Source organism: Dasypus novemcinctus, chromosome 14 (assembly GCF_030445035.2).
Source record: "Dasypus novemcinctus isolate mDasNov1 chromosome 14, mDasNov1.1.hap2, whole genome shotgun sequence".
Lineage (NCBI taxonomy): Eukaryota > Metazoa > Chordata > Mammalia > Cingulata > Dasypodidae > Dasypus > Dasypus novemcinctus.
The window spans coordinates 96958662-96974294 of NC_080686.1; positions in this window are offsets into that span (position 1 = coordinate 96958662).

Sequence of the window (15633 nt, forward strand, 5' to 3'; positions counted from 1 at the left end):
AATAGGCCCAGAGTAAGTAGGGGGCATTTTGTATCAACATCTAATGGATGGCAGGAGAATCTTTTTCCAGTATAGCTCCTCATCTTACTCACGATTTTGGAAAACGCTGATAGCAATGGAACTTGAACTGTCATTGTCACAAGGGCAGGCACCACGTATGCAACCTCATCACTGTGTCTAACAAATATTGGATGCTCAATAAACATTTGAGGAAGGAGAAGGAAAGAAGGAATGGAGGGAGGAAGAAGACGGATGGAAAGAAGGAAGCAAGAAAGGCCCCTGTTTGTTGTGAGGGAAATGACGGAGAAACCAGGTCAACAGGCAGTATTGGCTATTGCATCGGGAACGTGAACTAGAATAGAAAGGTTCCCATCCAACTCCACCACCCATTAGTTATGTGACCTTGGCCACATCACCTCCCTTTTCAGAATTCTGCTGTTCTGGAATTGGTTAAGGACCATGAATAGGTACGACAAGTCACCTCATTTTCTGTTCCAAGTACAGATGTCTCATGATGTGATCTCACAATGACACAAAGACTTGTTTTTATGCCTCCTCTGAGGCTGGCAAAAGATGAAATGGGGCGGAAAAAGACTTGTTGAGAAAGGTCGGAGGCTGGACCCACAGGCTTCCTCACCAGCCCTGGTTTGTCTTCTATGGAGAGAGTTAATGAAAGTTTTTGAAACAATGAAATTGTTACAGTTTGGGGATGGGAAAAATAAGCAAGATTGAGATGTGAGTGTGTGGGCCCTCAATGATCCTTGGAAATCCCTCCTTGAGTCTGAGCACCTAAGAGCAGAGAGGAAATAGGGCCAGGGGCTTCCAGTGATGTCTCCAGCGCCATTGTGGGCAGCAGCAACAGAGCGGTCGTGAGTACGTCTGACCGAGGCTGGGCAGCAGACGGTCCCTGAATCTCCAGGGGCCCTGCATGGCCTGGGTGTGCTGAGGAGCTCCCATCAGAAGATCCTAACTAGCACTGCCATGGGCCATGGCTTTCAGCAGAACCCCAGGAGAAAGGAGGAGGAAGACAACTTCCCCACCGTAGCCAGATGGCACTTGTGTAAATCCGTAGAGCTTAGCCTTCACTCTAAGAAAGGACAGGCTGGGAACAGTGTTGTTCTGGTACACCAGCTCTCCAAAAAGAATAAAGCCCTGATATGTAATTGTGACAGTTCAAAGCTTTTGTGAATTGCAGAAAAGATCATACCCTTGGAGCTAATCCATTCTTATGGGTGTGGAACCCTTAGATTGAATTGGCTTCATTTGGGGCTCTTTGATTAAGGGCTTCAGTAAGGTATGACTCAATGTGGATCTTGGCTCTCTAGCTGGAGCCCTTTATAATTGGGAAAAATAAGCAGAGAGACACAGAGAAAGAGAGCTGCCATTTTGCCCTCTCATGTGAGAAAGCCACAGAAAGGCAAAGAAACCCCAAGAGGCTGAGAGAGAGGCCAGAGGCTGAAATTAGTGGAGCAGTCCAAAGCTGAAGAGGCACAGCCTGGGGAGAGAGGAGCTGTGTGCCTGAAGTCCACAGCTGAGCTCAGGGAGAAGTGCGCCTGAGGAGGAGGCAGAGACCCGCAGTCATTTTAACTGGCACCGGACAGGAGTCCAGGTTCTGCCAGCAGTGGACCTTTGGTGAGACTGCATCTCTGATGATGCTTTGATTTGGACATTTTCACAGCTTCACAACTGTAAGATTTTCCTTAATAAATTCCCATTATGAAAGCCAACACAGTTTTGGTATTTTTGCATTGGCAGCCTGTGGCAAATCTAACACAGTAGTGTTTGCTCATTCAGCCATGTGAGTATTCCCAGCTCACTAAATCCTGAAAATTTAATGGCAGACTCTCATGAATCATATGAGTTGTCTCAACCATGCCACTGGGTATGAGGGAATTCCTGAGTAAATTGGGTTTAAATTAAAAATGACCAAGAGATCCCAGGATTTACTGACTTTTCCTATAAGTGCCAGAATTTACTGAATTTCCCTGAAATTTTCTGTGTCAGGTAAAATGGAAACTAAAGTGGAAAGAAGAGTGATAGAACAAGAAAGGACAAATAATAAAGGCAGTTCTATTTTATTACAGTGGAAACTCCCAAGATAGTGAAGTCCAGAGCAGCTCCAAAGTTAGGCTTTACTGGCACTCAAAATGGATCGAAGATGATTAGAATCACTCAAGACTTATGACTCTGGGGAAGGAAGAGCTGAGTGGTATAAGGAAATGACCACTGTCTGGAGGCGATGCTCTTGGTTGTCTTGCATTTCTGTCCTTCTCACAAGCAGAGGCGCCGACGGCCCTGTGGTCTGGACTGTAGCTCTGAGGACATTTGTGTAGCAGACAGCACCAAGGACAGATAGGCTTATTGACTATTACAAAAGATTCCAGTTCCTCCCTTGACCACCACCCGCTGTGTGTGCAGACATCGCCTGGCCCTCTTTGTTTTCACCGTCTAGGAATTCAGGACTCAGGGATCCAGCCCCTGATCTGAGAGTTGCATGTTTTCTGCAACATCCCTGAGACTGTTAGCTTGCAAACGGGGTGGAATCTCAGCTCCTTCACAGTACTTGACAGCTGTAAATCCAGATCATTGCTAAGTTCCACATGCCAGATAACACCATCAGCCTGTAGGAGTTTGGGTAACAGCTGACTGCTAGCCAGGATGGCTGGGATGAGGGCTTTTTGCAGGTGGATAGCATCACCCTATCTCACTGATGAGGAAACCGAGGTGCAGAGCAACAAATGCCCTGCCCAAACCTCTGAGTAGGGGAAACGGCAGGGTCAGGCTTGACCCAGGTCCTTCTGATTTGAATGCCCCAGGGATGGGTCCAAACTTGCCAACTTCCAAGGGTATATGCACCTTTAGGCAGGGAGAGGATAGATTGTGGGAGAACCCTGCCTTGCTCAGCCAGATAGAGAGGTGGAAGGACCAGGTGGAAGCTGCATGGGCTTTGGGTGGCAGTTTTGGGCTGCAATCTCAGTTCAGCCCCTGAACAGCTGGGTGAACTTGAGTGACCCATTCAGCCTTTCTGAGTCTCAACTCTTTGATTTGTGCAATGGGATGGAAACAATGCCCACTTCGTAGAACAGCTATAAGGTATAAATAAGATAGTGAGTAAACGTCCTAGATAGATGTCTGCCCAGAGCCAGACAGTTGTCTGCCCAGTAGCTCCTCTTCTAATAAAGCACTCTTCCTATGTTAACAAGTAGGATCACACAACAGAAGGCTGGAAAGCCAGATCTGGGGCACTGGACATCAAGCAGTCCAACCCCTCCTGTTAGCAGATGAGAAACCTGACGTTCAGGGAAGAGTCAGGAATCACTCAAGCTCACAGGGCATGTTGGCACCTGAGTTGGCACGGGACCAGATCTTCCAGCTCGGGGCAGGCCACGGCCTCCCCCAATCGTCTCTGCTCTTACTACTTAATGTCCCCACAGCCCCTTCCCACACCCCTCAAAAGGACCCACCACCTCTCCCAGGAATCTGTTGTTTCTCTACTTACGTCATTCTCCCCCACCTAAGTGCGAGTACTGTGGGGTTAGCAACCATGCCTCCTGCTGCCTGCTGAATCCCAGACCCAATGGCTCTGTCCACATAAACTTCTTGCTGCCCTGTTGAGAAGTCCCTTCAACAGAGCTAGTGATATTTGTGGACCAGAGCCCAGGAGCTGGTGAGGGAGATAAAGCAGTGTATAAACGCTTGGAGCGCCAACTGGCAGGATGGAGGGGAGCAGAGGGCGTGTCCCAACGTGGGTACAGATGGGCAGGGAAGGACTTCGGAAGGGGGGATGCCTGAACTGAGACTTTTGGGCATGTTGCTATCCTCGTTGTGCAAATGGAATGACCGAGACTCCAGCTTGCCCAGAGCCCTGGACCAGCCACAGCAGGCTCACCTCTGTGTTCACCCGTCTCACCCCAAATGGCCCTGCCAAGACCAGTTTCTGCTTTGTATCAGCCATGCAGGAAGCTCAGCGCCATCTTCCCAGCACAGGAGGGTGCTCGTGTGAGCATTGCAGGGAGGCCGTGAGCACAGCCTCGTGAGACCCACACACCCAGGTCTAATCGGGGCCACACCAGGCACTAATGTGTGACTTTGCACCTTCCTTGATCTACCTGAACCTTACTGCTTTTATTTGCTAAACTAGAAAAAGACAAGCACTTGCAAGTTTTTCACCAGGAATGTTCTAGAACAGGGGAGTCGCTATTATTGTGGCTGTGACTTTAGTTTTATTAAACTCTTACACTTTCTGTGTTTGATACTTAGGCACGTAAGTAGTGGTGTCTCTGCCTTAGCCTAGGCATGGAGCAGTCCCAGCCAGCCCGAGTTTGCAAGTTTTCCTTTCTTCTTTGGCATAATAGGAAACCAAAGACATGAGACCACTTCCCTGGGCAGCCTCGAAGAAGCCAGCCGTGTGCTCATCCTAGTCGGTTTCGTGAGGGGCAGGGCCGCCGCCAGCAGCTGCCCAGTTGGACCCTGGCAACTCTGGGGCCCCAGCCCATGCTTCCGTGACAGCTGGTGACAGCAGGGAAGAACTACTGAGCCTGGCTTTTCTATTTACACAGCAAATGACAGTTTCTACTTCAGTAGCCACTCCCTTGCCTCCAGAAGCCTGCGCTGAGCACTGGCTTGAGCCTGGGGCTGGGGGAAGATGGGGCAGGGGTGGGGGGGTCCAGAGGACATTGCCAGCTTATGAGACATCTGCAGAAAGAGCTGGCACTGGGCAGCGGGCCATTCCCATACACACTATATTGGAGATAAAGGAGTGTGGCCCGGGGCACGTTTCTTTTCTTCTCTTCTCTAGTTAGTATATTTTCATCTATAAGTGGAAGTGATGCCCACTGGATCCCATCACAGCCCCTGAACCCATCCTGGGGAAGATAACAGTACATTGTGCCTCAGTTTATCTGCCTGCAAAATGAGAGAAATAATGCCTACTTCCAAAGTGCTGTGGGATCTGAATGGGACAACATGCATACTTCTTCCAGCACACTCTAACCCATTGGGAGATGCTCAGGAACTTTTCACTCCCTCCCTCCTTACATCTCTGAGCCTCGGATTTGCTTTCTCAAGTGGTGAGGTTGAAATGTAAAGGAAAACTAATAAAGAAAGAAGCCTTTTCTTATACCTGATTTTATCAAGATGGCAAGGTCTAGAGCAACTCCACCACTGGGCTTCTCCAGGTTCCCCTGATTCTGACTTCTCATGGGTATTGGGAGGATGTGAATGAGGACCAGCCCTCCTGGAGAGCTTTCTGGGCCCATGTGCTTGGAGCACTGCCTTCTTGGGTCCTCATAACAGGCAGTGAGTTGGAGCTCTGATTGACCTTTTTACAGAGGACAGCGAGCAGCAAAGTGAGCCATGCCTTGCCCATCCCAACTATGCTAGAAGACAATCCCCCTTCAGACCCAGACCCTCAGCCAGCACCCTAAAGGATGGCAGAAGCTGGCCTGGAACCGTGGTCCTCAGGCCTTCAGTGGAAGCTCTTGGCCCTGGCTGGATCCTGGGGGAACACCTCTGCAGCAGTTTGCACGCTGAGCTTGCATGTCTCTGGGCTGCAGGGAGATTTCCCAGGGCTCAGCGTCTGTCCAGTACTCGTCTCACAGTGACCCGCCTGAACTGCCAGCTTTCCTCGCCCATTTGGCTTCTCAGTAATTCTGTTCCCACTTCATAAAAGAAAGCCATTCTTCCCCTTCCTTCTGAATCTAACCTCCAAGGCACCAAACAAAGGAAGGAATGTCATGAGAGCCAAGCAAAGAAGCTTCTGGGAGAAGTATTGAAGGTGGCAGCATCTTATTTCATCCAAGCATCAAACACATGCAAAGGCAATCCTCAATTTCTCTGTCTCTCACTCTCCCTCAATTTTTATCTATCCACCTATTTCATCCTTCTCTATCCTTTTCTCCATCCATCCATCCATCCATCCATTCAACCATCCATCTCTCTTAAAATTTGATTTTAGGGAAAAGAAGGGTAACAGGGTTTGTGCATTAGCACATCTTTTTGAATTTCAAAATAAAGTAAGACTTTCCCTTCAAATTATATTTAGCTTATGGCCTTAACATAAGGACTGGCTTTGCCAATTGGCCTCCATGGCAGATAAGTTCCATAAATTAAATGAGTTAAATCTACAGCTCGAAGGTTTTGACAAAATAGACGTAACGCACTGATGTACTACTCCAGAACCACACTGTCCGACACGCAGGCTCTGACCACACACGGCAGGCACTGGCCACAGACGTGCTGTGAGCCTAAAAATGCACCGAATGTCAAAGGTTTCATGTGAGGAAAGGAATGTAAAATCTCTCGTTAATAATATTTTATACCGACTGCAAGTTGGAATGATTTTATAAATAAAGTATATTACTATTGTAAATAAAGTATATTACTATTCATTTCACCTGTTTCTTTTTCCTTTTTCAATTGTCCTCACTAGAAATTTAAAATTACATAGGAGGCTTTCATATTTCTACTGGACAGTACTGCTTCAGAAAACACCTCCCTTGGGACTGTTTAAACAAATATGACAAAGTTTTTAGATGTCTATAGTATGTCAAAGTGGAGCATAGTTTTCAAAATTCTGTTAGATGGTACACAAGCAAAGACTAATCTTTTTTTCTGGTGGGGTAAGTTTGGCTCAGAGAAGGAGTATGGCTTGCCTAATTCTGTGGCTTTGTGTGAATTCTATAATCATCACCAAAAAACTTGCTTGCAACCTTTAGAGTCTTGACAAATATAGGAATATTTATCTAAAAATATTTCCACAAAGGCTAGGGGAAGGCTTTCCCCTGGTGAGCACATCTTTTGGCTGAGTTCTAGGACCTTCTAGCTTTTGTCACTGAGTACGAAGCTGTGTGCATTTGGCCATGCCCCGCCCCCAGCCCATACCCACCCAGGTTCTGAGAGTGTGGGTAACGGGAGGGTGAGGGTAACGGGAGGGTGTGGGCCTCAGAGGCAAGAGGTATGGAACCTGGCTCCGTGGCCACCCAGCTAACTTGAGGAGTGGCCTTGAGAAGTCGCTGCCCCTCTGAGTCACAGTTGGATGGTCTACACAGGGGTAGCATTAGACCCCATTGGTCTACATGCTCGCTAGGCGGTAGCCTTCTATACTTTGCACTGCTGGCTCCTCCTCCAGTGGTGGGCCTGATGCCCCCTGCTGCCTCCTGGGGAGTTGGCAAGGTTGATTTCACCCACACACATCACTGCTTGGCACAGAAGGTGGCACACGGTGTTCAAATGCGTTTGCTCTTCCGTCAGGCCCTCGTGACAGTCTGGGAAGGCACAGTTGTTGTCCCACTGATCAGGATGATGCTGCATTCAGCTTCAGAGAGAGGCAGGTCCACCCAGCAGGGGCTGCCCAAACTGGCAGGAGTCACTGCCAGCACTCTGTCCCCACTCGCTCCTCTTCAACGCGTTCGAGTCTATCTATGTGAGTGCAAAGTAGGAGCTCAACAGATTGACAAGTGATGGGTGGTGGTGACATCTCAGGAGCTTATCGGCAGCTGGGAGCCTGTCCCAGGCACTGGGATGATGCAAGTCCAGAGGCACAGGTCGATATCAAGACACCCATGTCTGAAGTCCCCATGCGGGTTCTAAGGTCAGGCAGGGCTCAGCCTCGGCGAATTCACTGCCTCCTTGCTCCAGAAGGCCCTAATTGCTGCCCTTTCCACGGCTTTCCCATCTGGGTAAATGTGCCATCCCTCATCCAGGAGGGCAGATCAAAAGCCATGGGGGCTCCCTGGACTTCCCTCTTTCTCTTCCGCCGACGCCCAATCCAGCAATGAGCCTCTCAGCTCTCCCTTCAGGATCTCTCTGGAGCCCTATTGCTCCTGCCACCTCCTCCACACCAGCCCTGCCCAGGCCACCTCGTTCCCCACCAGGTTTGAGCAGCTGCTTCTTACCTGTCTCTGCTTCAGCCCTTCCTACTGCAGGAGTCCTCCCAAACCCCTAGACAGATTCCACCCTCCGCAAGCTGCCGCCTCACCAGAGGCCTTGCCTGTGGGAACTCGTCTGCAACTTCTCCTAGCTCACCTTCTACCTTGCTCTTCTCCCTCCTGCCATCCTGGACCTCTGCAGTTGCTGTCCCTGCAGGGAACTCACCTTGCCCAGTGTGGCACCCTGAGCAGTGAACCCACATTTAGGCGTGTTCTTAATCACAATGTGCATTCGTGCAGGCGTGAACTCACTGCAAGCAGGCCCTCTTGAAGGGGTCATTTTTAGTCAAGCTTAGTTAACTGAAGGAGGGTGGGTAGTGACCCGTATTACTGGAGAAGGCGGGAAATTGGAGGAGGCCACAGCAGACGATGGAAGTCATGGAAACCAGAAGAGCTGATTAGAGGAGTGGACATAGACAAGTGATCGGAGGCAGAGATGCAAACCCAAGAGCCTCAGACGTGACTAGCAGCCAGCACCAGAGTGCTACAGACTGGGAGAGAGCAAGTCTTGTCAGTATCTTGATCTTAGACTTCTTCTGGCCTCAAAACCGAGATGTGGGGGCATTTTCAGGACTCGGAGTTGTCCTGGGTGGTGCTGCAGGGACAGATGCTGGACACTGTATGTCCTGCCATGGCCCACTGGGTGGACTGGGGGAGAGTGTAAACTACAATGTAAACCATTATCCATGTGGTACAGCAGTGCTCCAAAATGTATTCACCAAATGCAAAGTATGTTCCATGATGATGAAAGAGGTTGTTGATGTGGGAGGAGTGGGGGGGGGGGGGGCGGGGGATGAGGGGTATGTGGGGAACTCATATTTTTTTAATGTAACATTTAAAAAAAAAATAAAGGGAGGAAAACAAAGAAACAAAACTGTGTGCCTATCCATTGCTTGGTACTTGCAATAGCAGCCCAGGCAAACTAAGGCACCAGCCCTGGTTCTGCCCTCTAGCATCTCAGCTCAAATGTGAAACTGTTCAGGTTGTCCCCCACCCCTCTATAAAAGAGCACCCCTGTCCCCCACTCTCCAGCCACCTTACTCTTCTTTTTTTCCTCTCTTGCCCTTATTGCATCTGGCATACTCTCTATCTACTTGTTTGTTGTTGGCTCACGACTAGAACGTGCATTATAAACGGCTGGGAGTTTAGTTCACTTGTCACTGCTGTCATTCACCAGAGGGGCTGGACACATGGAGTTCCGTAACACATGGGGGCTGGAGGCGGAGGGTCAGAGCCCCTGTGGGGCTGGCTGTGCACCTGCAAGGGGGCCGCTGTGCTGGTGGCATCCAGTAGGCCGAGGACCCCTCAGTGCTGGAGCCCAAGCCCCTGTCTCCACGTGCTGTGCCTGCAGACCAGCTGAGAGTGCAGGTTCCTGGGGTCCTCTCCATCAGCAAGGCCAGGCAGCAGGAGGGCCATGGGCCAGCCAGGCTTAAAGTGAATTAAAATGAATTACTATGTGTGTTTTCTCTGATTAAGATGGTAAAGTACAGGGTGGAATTGTTTGGGTAGGTGGGTGGTTATTAATAGCTTTCTCTGTATTATAGGATTCGTTACATGTTGTTGCCTTACATTTGGGATTTACGAAAGCTAATAAAATAAAATTAAAAGACAATGCATATTCTCTGAAAGGAAAAAGAAGTAAAAACTTAACAGTAAGATATGAAGGAGGGAAAACATATCATTTCTCATCTAAGGACCCATCGTGGGTTTACTCATTCAAACTGCTTTCTAAGCAGTATGAGTCCTGGTTGAGCTCATACCCTATATGTGATTTTAAATAGTGTTCTTTTTCCCTTAAAATTAGGCCATGGGATCTTTCCACATCATTAAAGACTAATAATAGTTATCATTTGTGGAGTGCTTACAACATGGCAGGCTCTGGAACACACGCTCTGCTCAATTTATTCTCTTAATTTTCAGAGCCGCCACATGAGATACGCCATAAAGTGGTCGATGCAGGGATGGGTCCTGGGGCCAGGCTAACTGGCTGTCACCAGGAGCTGTGTGCTATCAGTAAGGCAGGAAACCTCTATGGGGCTCACCTCCCTCCCTTGTCAGGTGCAGGTCACAGCACCCATCGTGTAGGTGAGCGCAGTGAGGAAATGGGGACGTGTTCATAAACCATGAATGGAGAAACTAGCACATTGCAACGTCCACGTCCACGTCCACATCTGCAGCCATGAGGGGCCATTGTTCAACCAGCCCCATTGTCTGACGAGGACCTTGAACCTCAGCAAGGTGAAGGAGTCTCATCAGGACGACGAAGCTCACGGAAGCTGGAATTCTTGGGGGACATCACCTCTGTAGGACATGGTGTAAGAACGCCATGGAGAGAGAGGCTTTGCGGTGAGCCAGGGCTGTGGGGGTTGGATGCGTCACACTCTCTCCAGCTCTGTCCTCACCTCTGACCTGGGCATGACCGTCCCTGTTTCACAGGGCTCCTGGGAAGACACAGCAAATCTATAAGGATGTCTTAGCCTGAGAGTAAGCACCCAGCGAGCTGTGAGGGTTTGAAGCTCTGTGGACCCCAGGCTAGGGGGTTTATCCATTCCTGTGGGTGTGGACCATTTGTACGTAGGATCTGTTGATGAGTAGGAGCTTCACTTAAGATGTGAGCCATCTTATTCAGGGTGGGTCTTAATCAATCCTCTTACTAGAGTCCTTTATTAGATTGCTCTCCTCGTGTTGGCTCAAGGGCACACCCTATTCCAGATGGCCTCCCTTTAACGATCATGTCTTCAAAGCTCCTGCTTCTGAAGAGGGTTCAAGGACTGGGAACTAGGGCTTGAGCATGGCTTTTGAGGGGAACAAGTCAACTTAACATTCAGGGAAATGAGGGTTCTGAGAGGAATCCAAGGACGGGACGTGAACACAGCTCTGTCCTGCCGTGCACTTGCAGGGACTGTGGGCTGGTCCTTCCATCTACCTCTGAACCAACGCCGGTCTTCCCTTCCCTCCCACCTACCCAGAGGAACAACCAGAGACGCTCTCCTTGTGCTTGGGGCACCTTGAGCTCCCCCACAGGGTGGGGAACTTGAGGGCTTGGAAGACTCCTGGAGAAGGCGCCTCTTACCCTGAGCAGACTTCTGCCACGACAGCTGTCACCGCTGATAACCTTCCATTTGCCTCCGAGTGTTTTGAGGCGGGTTTTTCATTTTCTTCAGCCCAGACCCCTGTGCCCACTGATTAGAACTGTGCTGGTTGAATCAAGCCAATGGAGAAAGCTCGAGGGTACGGTGGGATTTCAGACACTTGCTGCCTGCCTTTCGACCACAGTCCATCAGAAAGACCCCCGTGCTTATGTGGCAGTCATAGATTAGAAGACCTTGGCTTCTCTCTCCTAATGACCTGGCCAGGAGGGCCGGGTTTCAATGACAAGGACATGATTCACACTGAGAGTGATTTTTTTTCATTTCCTTTTGTAGTCACTTTCCCCCTCGACCCCCTGTATTACTGGCAGCACCCTCCATACACTGGGAATTCTGCTCTTTAATGTTTTAAATATTAACTTAATGGGACTAAATTGCTACCTCTTTACAAAAGCTGATTTTAGGCAAGTTTGAACATTTTTATGGACAGCTCTTCTTTTCTGTTCTTTGCTCATTTCTTTCTTACCGTCTCAAAATATTTTTCTTATTGCTTTGCACGAGCCCAGTGCTTAGTAAAGAATTTAGTCATGGAAGATGTAGCAGTTTGATACAGTTATGAATTCCAAAAATAGATATTGGATTATGTTTGCACACTGGTCTGTACCCGGGCGTGATTACGCTATGGTTAGGGCTTTGACTGGGCCACATCAGTAGGGTGTTGAGTCCCCACCCTTGGTGGATGGGGACTCACAGATAAAAGGCATGGCAAAAGACAGAGTTGAAGATTTTGATGTTGGAGTTTTGATTTGGAGTTTGATGGTGGAGTCTTGAGCTGGAGCCCTGACAAGTAAGCACACAGAGGAAAGAGAAGCCAGCCCTGAGAAGAGAGGACCTGAGCCAGGAGAAGAACACAGAGGAATAGAGATGGCTCCCTAGACACGGCAGAAACCCCAGGGGGAGAGAAAGGGCCATTCACCTGAGAGTCTACAGCTGACCTTGTGGAGAAAATAGAGAACCCGAGCCCAGAAAGAAGCAAGACCTAGGAAGAGAGGAACCCAGGAAGCCCGAACCCTCACAGACTTCGGCAGCCATCTTGCTCCAACATGTGGAATAGACTTTGGTGAGAGGGAGGGAAGTAACTTATGCTTTATGGCCTGGTATCTGTAAGCTCCTACCCCAAATAAACACCCTTTATAAAAGCCAACAGGCTTCTGGTATTTTGCATCAGCACCCCTTTGGCTGACTAATACAGAAGACAATACTGTGACAATTTTTTCTTCAGGCTTTATTTTTTTTAATCAGGATTGGTTCAAAAACCTGTCTCCATCACTGAATGGCTCTGTGACTCAGGCAAGTTTCTTAATAGTGTTAAACCTCAGCTTCCTTATCTGTAAATTAAGAATTATTGGGTTGAGGTAAGGATAAAAAGAGAATAAAACATACAGAGTCCTTATCCCAGTGCTCAGCATATAGTAAATGCCCAATAAATGTTGCATAGTGTTATTATTGTTATTATTATTATATTAAAGGTTATGAGATATCTTGTTGGAAAGAAGCTGGTGTAACTTGGTTGAGCCTAGCATTTCATCGTGTGTGCCCACAGATCCTTTTTCTACGCTATATACCATGTGACCCTCGCGTCCTCCTGGCTTTATGATTCTCTGAGCTGACGTGGAAAAGGTTTTTCCCTGGAAAGAATACTGACTCATTTTTCTCAGCAACATGCAGCAATAAATCCAAACTTGGTGCTGGCTGAAAAAGTGCTAAATTTTGGGGACCCCCTCTGATGCCTTTTCCTAGAGACAGTTGTGGAAAAACCTGTAAATGAGCCCTTTCCTCCGGCCCCGCCTTCTGGCACCCTCCTCTTCATCCCCATTGTTCCATCAGGAAGCCAAGGAAATCACCTCCTGTAGAGTGAATTTTTCTGCTTTCTTCAAGGGGCAGGTGAAAACAAGGCAGCTTTTGTCGTTTGTTTGTTTTTACAGTTATAATTAGAGTAAGTCTATCTGGAAGGAGATGCACTTCCGTATGGAGCAGTAAAAGGCTTTAAGTCCATCTACGTGACAGACAGTTACTAATTGGAGGACTTTGGATAAAATTCTTTTAATTTTGTGAGTTTTGCTAAATGGGGAAAATAATCTCTGACTCTCTGGGGTCATTCAGGAGCCAAATAGAAAACATGCCCTGTCCTCTTTGTAAATGCCCAAGTATTCAAATAAATAAATACATAGGAAAAATGTCTGGTACACCGTTTTCCCCATGCTCAGAAGAGGGGAGAAAGCACGAGTGGCTTTTTCCAGGCTTTCCAGGTACGTTATTCATCTCCTGAGTCTCTGTTTGGAATAGCTTTCACATGTCACTAGGCATCTTCCAAGAGGCACAGGCGTCTGTAGGGACTCAGACACGTGGACCCCAGCCAGGACAGTGTCCTGGTCCCCTCCAGTGGGGGAGACAGGTGGGTGGAGGGTGCTTTAGGTCCCAGAAATGTTCAAATTGTAGATGCTCAGGGCCCATGGACGCACGGAGGAGGGTCCCCTGGCAGACTCCGGGGCTGGTGGTTGGACGGAAATGCTCCCCAGGGAAGGCGATGGGATGATGCCTAGACATAAGCCAGGGCCAACAGGGCAGGTGTGACTCAAGCAGAGGAGAAAGCCAGGCTGGACACCGGGGGCAGGAGACAGCCCAGTGCGTGTGAGAGTGCTCAGCCTGGCAGGGAGAGGGTGAGGCCTGAGGGCCAGGAGGATAGAAGGTGTTGGATCAGCAGGCCATGAGTCATTCCCCCAAGGGCCTGCTGGAAGCTAGTGAAAGATTTGGAAGGGGAATGCCGCATTCCGATTGGGCTTGCTGGCAGCTCACTGTGGGCTACATGGAGGAAGGAGGGGGGTGTCAGGGAACAGAATGGGCCTAGAGAGAACATGTAGGAGGCTGTTGCAGGACAAGAGGGGCAAATGGAGCTGGAGCCCAGCAGACAAATGGGAGACGGGTTCAGGCGTTGTGGAGGGGGCAGGGGTCAAGGATAGGCTATGAGTTCTTGACTTGGGAACGAGGCAGATGGAGGACCTTGATAAATATTGCTGCCTGGATGGTTGGGTGGGTGTCTGTTTGGATGGGAGGGACAGATGTCATGCTTTTTCGGTACCTCTGTGTCTTTGAATACATTATTCATCCTGAGATAATTCCTTATGCTCCTTTAAAATATTCTTAAGCCTCCCCTGACCCTCTCCTTCAACACTCCTCCCATGATATCATGCAATTACCTCTTCCTAAGAGCACTATTAAAACTGTCAGCTTCCTTTTCTGTTTCCTTTAATGACACGAGGGACGATGCCTCCCTTCTCCGTGCTCCCAGTGTCTGGCTTACAGCGGGTGTGAGATTAGAGCATATGTTCAAACAGCCTTCAGGCTCACCAGACTATAAGCACCATGAAAGCAAGGGCCACCTCTACCTGGCTGGCCACCTTGCTCCCAAGTTGTAGGGAGCCACCCGCTGTGAAGCCTATTCTCAGCCCTTCACAACATGGCAGAATTCACAAATCTACTGTCATTTCCTTGTTCTTCTTCCTCCCTGCTCCTTTGTTCTCTGTTTCCCGCCACTGCCCAGGCGAATACAGCAATGTGCAGGCGCAAGGCGCGAAACTCTGCACACCAGACAAAAGCTTTCAACCAATCCCCTCCTTGGACGTCTGCCACTCGTGAAACCAGCCTATCACTCCTGAGCACGTCCCCTTTTTTCTCTATATATTCCCGTGTTTTACCTCCAATAAACACAGCTTGATCAGAATACTGTCTTGCTGTCATTCTTCGTGTCTCTCTTGTCCCATACCATTCTATCCTCACAGGTCCTGGAGTCTCCGTTGATGGTCCCGCGGGCCGGGACACCAAGTCAGGCGCAGTGCTTTGCTTGCCACCCAGGAAGAGCCCAATCCTGAGTGTTGGTTTAACTAGCAGGGCTGGCCTCAGACAGAGGCCAGTGCTTGCTTAAAGGGTCAGATAGGAAGAATGAATCTGAACCAAGAAACTCCGCTAGCACCACAGAACTGCAAATCCTACCATATGGCTGCATCACTTCCATGTGTTTCCGAGAAAGGAAACTCCACTCAGGATTTTGGGAGTTAGCACACTCACTAATGCACTTCTCCAATCTCCCATCCATTCATGACATCATTCACCCATTTTTTTTTAAAGATTTATTTTATTTATTTATCTCCCCCCTGCCCTTGCAGCTTGCCCGCTATCTGCTTTCTGTGTCCACTCTCTGCGTGTTCTTCTTTGCCTGTTTGTCTCCCTTTGTTACGTCGTCTTGCTGTGCCAGCTCTCTGCAGGGGCAGGCCATCAGCTCTGTGGGCGCAGGCCAGCTTGCCTTCACAAGAAGGCCCTTGGAAGCGAGCCCAGGGCCTCCCATAATGGTAGATGGGAGCCCAGCCGGTTGATCCACATCCGCTTCCCCATTCACTCATTTTTAAACTTCTTTTAACAATATAATTTAATCTGTCTGTCTACAAAACCCTAGGTGTTTGCATGTTGGTTCTGGGCACCATGGTTCACTGATAAAATGGGGCAATGCAAAGGAGGGTATCAGAGGCAATGAGATGTCCAAAATCCAGGTGAGGTCCTTG